This window comes from Pinus tabuliformis, chromosome X (genome assembly GCF_031772625.1).
Source record: "Pinus tabuliformis cultivar Carrire ecotype Pingquan chromosome X, CPIR1, whole genome shotgun sequence".
Taxonomy (NCBI): domain Eukaryota; kingdom Viridiplantae; phylum Streptophyta; class Pinopsida; order Pinales; family Pinaceae; genus Pinus; species Pinus tabuliformis.
This window is the reverse complement of record NC_142308.1, coordinates 841,715,967-841,727,328: the sequence shown is the minus strand read 5'-3', so window position 1 is coordinate 841,727,328 and position 11,362 is coordinate 841,715,967.

The window sequence follows — 11,362 nt, the reverse complement described above, 5'->3', positions numbered from 1 at the left end:
TAATATCCTAACCCTAGCCTATTTGTTAGATTTTTGTAACTTTCTCCTTAACTAACATTTGTTTCTAACTATTTAATCCACTTACCATATACTCTCTCTTGTTTGCACTCACCTAGTATACAAGAACACTTATGTTTTTAATACAACCAAGTTAAGAGGGCATGTTTCTTTCTTACACTTAAATGTTTTCAATACAACCAAGTTAAGAGCACGTGTTTCCTTTTAAAATTACAAAAGTATAACATTTCTATCTCTATAAACTAACAACAAAATCATTGCATAAAAAGGTAAGCTTAAAATTAAATTAAAATTAGATTATTATTATTATGATAAATACACCAAATATGGAAAAATTGTTTTCAAACACAACCATAAAAAAGTGTTAGTTTATCAAATACAACTACAAACTTATTAAGCCAGCCTCGATCCATCTTAACCAAGATCTATCAAGCGCCAAGAGGGATGCAATCTCTCGATGTGCAAACCTCCTTTTTGGCGCTTGGTAGATCCAGGTTAAGATGTATCTAGGTTGGTTATATAATACTATATAATACTATATAAATTTATATTTGTATATATGTGTCTCTTTCTTATTCCCTCTCTCTATCTGACCCCCCAAACATACACACTCTCTCTCCATATATATCTCTCTCTCCCTCCCTCTTCCTCTCAGCCTCTCTCTCTTCCCTCTATCTCTCCTCTCTCCATTGCTCCCTTGTCACTCCCTCTCTCTCTCTACCTTTCTCCCTCTATGTCTTTCTTCTTCCTTCCCTCTCCCTCCCCCTCTAACTTCATCTCTCGCTCCTCTCCCTTAGTCCTCTCTCCCCCTTTCTCTCTCACCTCCCTCTACCCCCCGCATCACTCTCTCTCTCTTCCCCCTCCATCTTTGTGCCTCCCTCTCTCTCTCTTTCACTTATCTCCCTATCTTTATCCCCACATCTTATCTCTCTCCCCTCCTCTCTTCTCTCCCTCTCTCTCTATCCATCTATCCCTTGTCACTCCCTCTCTCTCTCCACCTTTATCAACCTATGCCTTGTCACTCTCTTCTTCTCTCTCTCCCCTCTCTCTCTTCCTACCTCCTTCTCTCTGTCTTCCCCCATCACTCTCTCACTCTCTCTCTCTCTCTCTCTCTCTCTCCACCCTCCATCTTTGTCACTATCTCCCTCCCCTTCTCTTCCCTTCACTTTGCTTGCTATCATCACTTGGATCCTTAGTTAAGATAGATCTATGTTGGTTCTTAATAATATTTGTATTATATAAATTTCACAGATCTATGTTGGTTCTTACTAATATTTCTATTATATAAATTTCACATGTTTAAATACAAAAGTATTCTCATTTCTAATTTTATTAAAACCTTAATTTAATTTATATGGGAATAATTTTAGTAGTCGTGAGGATAGAGGGTTTATATGTATCTCAAAACTAATTAGAACCCTTTTCCTATTAGCCTCAAATAAAAAATTTTATAAAATTAAATTAAATTAAAATATTTTTATTGTGAAATAAGTTATGATCTTTGGGCATGTGGTATTGATAAGGCATGATATTGTCCCATGGTATTGTAACAAAGCCTATTTACAAGTTAATAATATCCATGGTAAAGTGGGGGTGAATATGGATGGTTAAGAATCTTGTAATATTGTTATAAAATATTTAGATTGTGAAATAAGACATGATTTTTTGGCATGCGATATTGATAAGCCATGATATTAGCCCATGCTATTGCAACAAAGCCTATTCACAAGTTCATAATATCAATGACAAAGCGGGGTGAATATCCATGCTTAAGAATCTTGTCATACTCTTATAAGATATTTTGATTTTGAAATAAGTTATGTTTTTTGGGCATGTAATATTGATAAGCCATGGTATTGGCCCATGGTATTGTAACAAAGTCTATTTCCAAGTTAATAATATCCATGGTAAAGTGAGAATGAATATCCATGGTTAAGAATATTTTCATATTGTTATAAAATATTTTAATTGTGAAATAAGTTATGTTTTTAGAGCATGCGGTTTTGATAAGCCATAGTATTGGCCCATGGTATTATAACAAAACCATTTTTTTACAAGTATCCATTGTAAAGTGGGGGGTGAATATCCATAAGAATCTTGTCATATTGTTATAAAAAATTTTGGTGTGAAATAAGTTATGGATTTTGGGCTTGAGGTATTGATAACCCATGGTATTGGCTCATGGTATTGTAACAAAACCTATTCACAAGTTAATAACAAATCAAAATATAACAAATTAATTTTTTATTATTTTTATTATTTTTATTATTAATTGAGCCAACATTTAGATTTTTGCACTCATCCCCATACTTTTGACTTTTATTATTATAATTACTATTATTCTTTAACAAAGCCCATATTTAGAATTGTTTACATACTTGCATTACACCTACACATCTACTCTATACTCTATTAATATTGTATTTATTGTTTTTAGGGAGGGAAATTTTAACATTTTTGAAAAAATTCAGCCTTAATTTTGATGTAACAAAGCTCTCCTAATTCCAATCTTCATTTACTTTCTAAAACAAGTAGTATATTTTCACTTTTCATAGGGTGGAGGGAAAAATATCACTTAATTTTGATGTAACAAAGCCCTCCTAATTCCAACCTTAATTTAATTTCTAAAACAAGCAGTATATTTTCACTTTATATAGGGTGGAGGGAAAACTAGTAGATATTTTCACTTTTCACAGGGTGGGAGGGAAAACGAGATTGAAGAGAGTTGTGAATTAAATTTTCACTTTTCATAAGGTGGAGGGAGGGAAAAGTAGTAGCATATTTTCACTTTTCACAGGGCAGAGGGAAAACGAGATTGAGGAGAGTTGTGAATTAAGGTTTTACCAGTAGCAGATTGATATCGAACCCCACCATTAGATCTTCAATCCATTAATGGCGCCCAGGTATGTTTCATTTCTAACCTCGCTACATTTACACCCCACTTTTAGTCTTCTTCCACATAGGGAGGAGTACACACACCTCACATCTCTGGTTCAAAATTCACTATTTTTCTCATACTTGCTTTTAAGTTTATGAGTAGCATATTTTCACTTTTCACAGGGTGGGAGGGAAAACGAGATTGAAGAAAGTTGTGAATTAAGGTTTTACCAGTAGCAGACTAATATCGAACCCCACCATTGGATCTTCAATCCATTAATGGAACCCAAGTATGTTTCTTTTCTAACCTCATTGCATTTCCACCCCACTTTTAGTCTTCTTCTGCACAAGGAGGACTGGTTCAAAATTCACTATTTTTTTCATCCTTTCTTTTAAGTTTAAGAGTAGCATATTTTCACTTTTCATGGGGTGGGAGGGAAAATGAGATTGAAGAGTGTTGTGAATTAAGGTTTTACTAGTAGCAGACTGATATCGAACCCCACCATTGGATCTTCAATCCATTAATGGCACCCATGTATGTTTCATTTCTAACCTCGCTGCATTTCCACCCCACTTTTAGTCTTCTTCCACATAGGGAGGAGTACACACACCTCAGATCCCATACCATTGGATCTTCAATCCATTAATTCCACCCAGGTATGTTTCATTTCTAACCTCGCTACATTTACACCCCACTTTTAGTCTTCTTCCACACAGGGAGGAGTACACACACCTCAGATATCTGGTTCAAAATTCACTATTTTTTTCATCCTTGCTTTTAAGTTTACGAGTAGCATATTTTCACTTTTCATATGGTGGGAGGGAAAACGAGATTGAAGAAAGTTGTAAGTTAAGGTTTTACCTCTTCAATCCATTAATGGTGCCCAGGTATGTTTCATTTCTAACCTGCATTTCCACACAAGGAGGACTAGTTCAAAATTCACTATTTTTTTCATCCTTTCTTTTAAGTTTAAGAGTAGCATATTTTCACTTTTCACGGGGCGGGAGGGAAAATGAGGGAACATAGGTAAAAACATATGTATTTTTCCTTCTTTTATGGTTTGTCTCTATAGAGTTGATTTTACTGGGTGTACATTGTATGCATCTCAAAATTTCTCTTTAGGAATTCCTATTTTTATTCTTTCCAAGAAAAACTATATGGGAATCCCAATGGATGTTTCCCCACATTCATGGATGGCATCCCTGGTAAACCCATTGGCATTGAATATTGCACCTCACTCAAGGGATTTCAAACAGGGCACCTGCCAGCAGAGAACTAGCCAAATACCCATTAACATTAAGGACATTTGGTTGGGCTAACCCCTTGGGCTCAATAAATCATAATCAACTACACTATTTTCCATATTAACATATTGATCCTATTTAACATTTTGTTAGAGTAACCATAACAATCCAAGCATGTTCCTATTTTTATTTTGGTTTTTAATTCCTTCTTTGGTGTGGTGACAACTTTATATGATTGTATAGATGTTTATTTTTGTCAGAGTATATGTTGAAAAGTAGATGCTCTCTTACATTCTACCTTGTCTGTTATGTTTTGATGGAGTTCAGTTTCGTTAGTTGTGATGTTGTGACCAAAGAATTGTGTTAGACATGTATACAAGGATTTTTGTATCACTATTTATAAACTAAACATTGTCCTTGAACAAGCAAAGTAGATCCTTAATGCTACATGTTTGTATCTCAGGGAAATTTCAATCCTAATAAATGAGGTGAAATTTAAGTGTTTCCAGAATCCAAATCTCAGTTTTTGTGAATTCACACATATATGGTCCTGGAAAAGCGAAGTGAAATTTAATTATTTCCAAATCTTAAGTTTTGTGAATTCACTCATATTTGGTGCTGGAATATTTTGAGCAAATGGGAAGAATTTCTTTTAGTTGCATTCAAATTTTCCAAAAATAATACTAAATTTCTCCTTGACTAAAATTCTCCCTGAAATGGCTTTGGGATTGAAAATTTTGTAAATATTTTTAGGGAAACAACCCAAAATACTTTTTCCAGATTAGAGTTTTATAACACTAGGTACTAAAATAGTCTTCTATTTTCTGCTGCAAATGTCTGATAGAGTCTTCCCAGAAACTGATTAGAAAATTAGGTAGATGCGCTAGACGGACTAAATAATTTTTAATGAATAATCACTTAACATAAATGATATATTAGGTTGCATAAATATATAACTTAGAAGCATGAAATGAAGAAGAAATCTCAATGAGATTGGCATATTATTAATTGAGTTGAATGAGGCCAGGAATAAATTTGACTAGAGGGTGTTGAAAATGGCATAATTTTGTTTTGGTTGGATAGATTTAGAACTAAAAATCAGCAGTTTTCTTGCTTGCATAACTTGGGAAGATTTTTGTATCTCAAGTCTCAACCTTATTGAATAATATTATTTATGCCTTGCAATGTTGAGATATGTTGTGATACCACTTGCTAGTAACCTAAACACTTTAGATGAAAATTTAGTTGTGAATTTTACTTGCAAAAGATATAAGTGAAAATATAGATTAATTGTCCCTTGTGTATAATTTCCTTGAAATTCTACTACTGCTTGAATGAATAAATCTGAAAGTAATTGTTGCAAGAAGACAAAAATATCTCTACCAATTTGTAGTGGAATAGAACATAAATAAAACACAGTCACACTATAGTCCATTTGTTTGAGGTATAAAAAAGCTACTTTAATTCATTAAACTTACTTTTCATATTCTATTTGTTGATTGTGATTCTGCACGCCACATCAACATTGGAAATGGGACATATTTAATGAAGTGTGGAAGGAGAGGGAAGCTTCAGTTATGTCCTTTCAAACTTTCTAAGGTATGTAATAAAATTTAAAAAAAAATCTCCAGAGAATGTTGTGCTTTAACTTTTTCTTTTGATAATGGGTTATTTATGTGATCTCCCCTCTCTTACACACAACCAGAGTCCAGACATACATGGTTTTTGGGATATGTGGACAATGGATAGATTTATGCGAACCATTTATCTAGAAATTTATATTGTAGAAGATCAAGCATTTACAGTTGAATATTTCCTTGTCACTAAATTAGAGTAAGAGACACACTCCTATTTTTCAGGCATATACCTCACTTTTAAATCAATTTATTCCTGAATCTGTATAGACCTTCCATGGGAGGGCAAAGAGTGATCACTACCATTGCTTAATCTTTCTGCGGACCAAGTAAATATTCCAAATGTGTATAAATTAGTGGATCCTTGGAGAATCCCAAGAGTGGCACTATTGTAGCAACAAGAAATTCATCTATTTTGAGTTCTTCATTAGTGTATTGATAGTATATTGTTTATTCCATACAATACCTCAATAGTGTATGATCAAATTACAGTTAAGCCTGTCATAATATTTTGACTTACCCTCTTTTAGAGGGAAACTAGAGTGTGTGTCAAGCTTGCACATCACAATTGTATGACGCAAAGTTTACCTAGGGCAAGGTTTTTGGATCTAAGCAGCAAGATACCTGTTGGAATTCAAGAGGCAACAATACTACAAAGTGGGAAAGAGGTTTTATAGTTAACCTGGATTTCACATTATGGTTGGAGTCAGTTTGTTGCCAAGATGTTGGATACCCCAACTTCCTTTTTATGGTTGAGTTCAAGATTGAATCCTTCGACATATTCATCGCTCAATTATCATTAAGTGATGGGCTTTCTCAGAATTGCTGCACACCTATAAACTTTACTAGAGTTGCTCTTGAGTCTTCAGAGTTGGTTAGCTTTTCAAAGAACACACATATAAGAAGAGGAGAAATAATATGCCAAACTAATTTGAAGTTATCTACCTATGAATAGGGTGTTCCCATTCATAAACCTGATGACTCGTTCTACTTCTTTCTAGTGAATAACTTTGGGACTTGCCATGAATCGTGAGACAATTCCAACCCCATAACTATACATTTCTTATTTAAATCTATACCCAATAGATTATAATCTACACAAGGAGAACTACATCCTTGTTTTGAAAGAACCTGCAATCGACTTGTACCATGCTATTTAATATTTTCTGTATTTATTTGCATCCTTGGTCTGTGACATAAAGATGCAACAGGCTACCCTGCATTTTCTATACTAACACTCATAAAAAATAATAAAGTATGCCCAAATATATCTTTCAAAATGATCTATGTAGCTCACCTTTTGGTTTTTCAATTATTGAAGTTGTTACCTATATTGATGAGAACTTCTACAACCGATACCACAATGACAATATATGTTATAGTTTTATCCGTGTTTCTCTAAAGGTGTTTCTCCTTCAGTAGAGCAACAATACACTATAGTTTCCATTTAGGGGAGAAGTGTACCCAGTTGCAACCTTGGCCTGTGTGCAGATGGGTTGAATGCACATTAGACTCTATTTGTTGTTTTGAAGGTGTTTCTCCTTCAACGATACTTCATCTTAGTAGATAATTTCGGTTTGCACCTTTAGTAGATGCATGCAACCTTGGGATACATGTTGTAGATTATAGTTTTCCTATGAGGTTGTAGCAGCAATGAAAGAAGTGCATCGATTTTAGACATATTTAGTATGCTTTTATAGTTTGACTTAGATTCTCACTTTTCTTAATTTAGGTGTTTTTCTTAGTTCTGTTTTATGCACAGATTTATCTTTAAGAAAAGTGCACAGTAGAGAAGGGTTCTATATTTTGAGCAAGGGACACACTTCTAGGTAGGAGGTACTCTATTCTAGGAAGCTTTGGCCATGCAAGTTAGGTGCTTTATCCGAGAATCCCAAGAGGCACTATTGTAGCAATAATAAATTTGTTTATTTTGAGTTGTTCATTAGTGCATTGATATTATATTGTTTATTCCATGCAATACCTCATTATTGTATACATCCATATTTAGTAGTTTATAGTTTATGCTCACTTTTCTTAATTTAGGTGTTTTTCTTAGTTTTGTTTTATGCACAGATTTATCTTTAAGAAAAGTGCAAAGTAGAGAAGGGTTATATTGAGTAGGGGACACACTTCTAGGTAGGAGGTACTCTATTCTAGGAAGCTTTTGCCATGCAGGTTGGGTGCTTTAATTGAGAATCCCAAGAGGCACTATTGTAGGAATAAGAAATTTGTTTATTTTGAGTTCTTCATTAGTGCATTGATAATATATTGTTTATTCCATGCAATACCTCAATATTGTATGATCAAATTATAGTTAAGATTGTCATAATATTTTGACTTACCCTCTTTCAAAAGGAAACTAGAGCGTGTGTCAAGCTTTCACGTCACAATTGTATCATGAATAGTTTACCTAGCACGAGTTTTGTGGATCTAAGCAGCCAGATACCTATTGGAATTCAAGAGGGAACAATACTGCAAAGTGGGAAAGAGGTTTCGCAGTTAACCTGTCTTTCACATTATGGTTGGAGTCGGTTCATTGGCAAGATGCTGGATACCCCAACTTCCTTTTTATGAATGAGTGCAAGATTGAATCCTTCGACATATTCCTCACTCAATTGTCATTAAGCGATGAGTTTTCTCAAAAGTGCTTCACATCTATAAACTTTACTAGAGTTGTTATTGAGTCTTTGGATGTGGTTATATTTTCAAAGCACACACATACAAGAAGACAAGAAATAATATGCCCAACTAATTTCAAGTTAACTTCCTACGAATAGGGTGTTCCCTTCCATAAACCTGACGACTCGCTCTACTTCTTTCTAGTGAACAAATTTAGGACTTTTCATGAATTTGAGACAATTTCAACCCCATAACTGTCAATTTTTTATTCAAAGTTATACCCACTAGATTAGAACCCGCACAAGGAGAATTCCATTATTGCTTCAAAATAACCTACAATCGATTTATACCATGCTATTTAATATTTTATGAATTTCTTCGCATCCTTGGCTTGTGACATAAAGACACAACAATTTACCTTGCATTTTCTATACTAACACTCCTAAACAATAATAAGTATGCCCAAATCCGTCATTTCAAATTATCTATGCATCTCACCTTTTGTTTTTTCAATTATCGAAGTTGTTACCTATATTGATGAGATCATCGAAAACCGAGGCCACAATGACAATATCTACTAGAGTTTTATCTGTGTTGCACTAAAGGTGTTTTTCCTTCAGCAACACTACAATACATTGTAGTTTCCATTCAGCGGAGAAGTGTACCCAGTAGAAGCCTTGGTCTATGTGCAAATGGGTTGAATTCACAATAGACTTTATCTATTGTTTTGAATGTGTTTCTTCTTCAATAGTACTTCATCTCAGCAGATCCTTTCAATCTACACCTTCAGCAATTGCATACAGCCTTGGAGTACATGCTATAGATTCCAATTTTACTGTGAGTGTATAGCAACGATGAAAGAATCGCATCGATTTTAGGAATCTTATTGTTGTTATATGAAATCATTCTTGTTTAGTGTTTCCCAAACTTATATAGAGCCATATTTATTATACTTTTATAGTTTGACTTAGATTCTCACTTTTCTTAATTTAGGTGTTTTTCTTACTACTATTTTATGCACAGACTTATCCTTAAGAAAAGTGCACAATAGAGAAGGGTCCTATATTTTGAGCAGGGGACACTCTTCTAGGTATGAGGTACTCTATTCTAGGGAGCTTCTGTCATGCATGTTAGGTGCTTTATCCTAGATAGAGTTCCAAGTCCTTGCCTCCTTGACAAAGTCCCTACCAGACAAGACACCGGTGGATAGAGTTCCAAGTCCCTAAATTTTCCAAAAAACCACATGACCCTAGCTATATAGCCTAAAATCCTTTACATTCTAGTCATCTCTTGGTTGTGATTTCATAGAGAGAGCCCTCTCTGGTTTGGTAGGGCTAGCTACCAAACTAAAAGCTTGGTCTGTGGTTACCTCCGTTGATCTCTTCATCAACCTGGGACATTATGGAGGATAAAAGAGGGCAGGACAACTAGGTAGTGCCAAGGTGTTCTAGTGAATGTAAGGTTCCCAAGTCATGGAAAAATACAATGCTAGTTGTGAGGTCATGACTGCCAAGGTGTGTTAGGGAATGCTAGGGCATGCTAAGATGTGCCAGATAGTATGAAGACATGTCAAACAAGCTAAGATGTGCCAAGTGCTAAGGCATGCCAAGATGTAGAAGGGTTCCAAGTCCCTACCTCCTCTTCTTCCATATGATATCCACTTATGACATTTCCTTTGCAATATTTGGTGCATTTGATAGTTATAGGTCATTTAAAGGTTATAAATGTATTCAGAGTTTTACTTCTAATTAAGTATTCAATTGAACATATTGATTCTTTTATACATAACTATTTTTCCCTCCACCCAATTTTCATAACTTCAATAACCATTAGGCAGCGACCTACATCTTTGATGTTGCTTTGCTTATTTATTAAAATATTGCCGAGACTTTAATTTATTGAAAGTTGTAGGATTTACAATTTATGAAGTTTCAAGGTCTAATTTAAAAAAATATAATTCTTTAAAGGGTGCTCGCTCAATGGAAGAGAACTTGCTTTATAAGTAGGAGGTTGGTAGTTCGATTCCATCATGCCCCAACATCCATATGGAATGGCGACAATCAATTTTTGGTGATAGAGGCTCTTTTGACCATCACCAATGAGCTTTGGTAACATTTTTCGACCCTCACCAAAAGTATGAAATGGTGACGGTCAACGAACACCACCATATATATGCATCAATAGTGATGACCCTCAAAGTTTCGTAACCATAAATTGTTGTTGTTGCTATGAAATGGTGACAGTCATTGTTCGTCATTATAATCATTATTCGTGATGGACATTGAATGTCACCACAACACCTATACTTCTAGGAATGCGGCTTTTGGTGACGATCAATGAACATCACCATATATATGCACCAATAGTGATGACCATTAAAGATCCATCACAATAAATCATTATTGTTCATATGAACTAGTGACAGTCACTATTTGTCATTATAATCAATATTCGTGATGGACCTTGAATGTCACCATAACACCTATACTTTTGGCGATGCCACCTTTGGTGACGTTCAGTTTTTGGTGACTGAGGCTATGGTCCATCACCATTTTTCATATGCAATGGTGATGGTCATTATCCGTCATTATAAATAATTATTGGTTACGAACTTTGAATGCCACTACAACACCTATACTTTTGGTGATGCCACCTTTGGTGACATTCAGTTTTTGGTGACGGGGGCTATGGTCCATCACCATTTCTCATATGAAATGGTGACGATCATTATCTATCATATAAATCATTATTGGTGACGGACTTTATATGTCACTACAACACCTATACTTTTGGCGACGCCACCTTTGGTGACGTTCATTTTTTGGTGACGAATGCTCTTTTAACCGTCACCAATGAACTTATGGTGACATTTTTCGCCCCTCACCAATGCCCTTTTTTCTTGTAGTGGTAATATTGAGGTAATTCCGCTAAGCCCCATTGAATTAGCATAGCGATCAATTTTTCGGGCT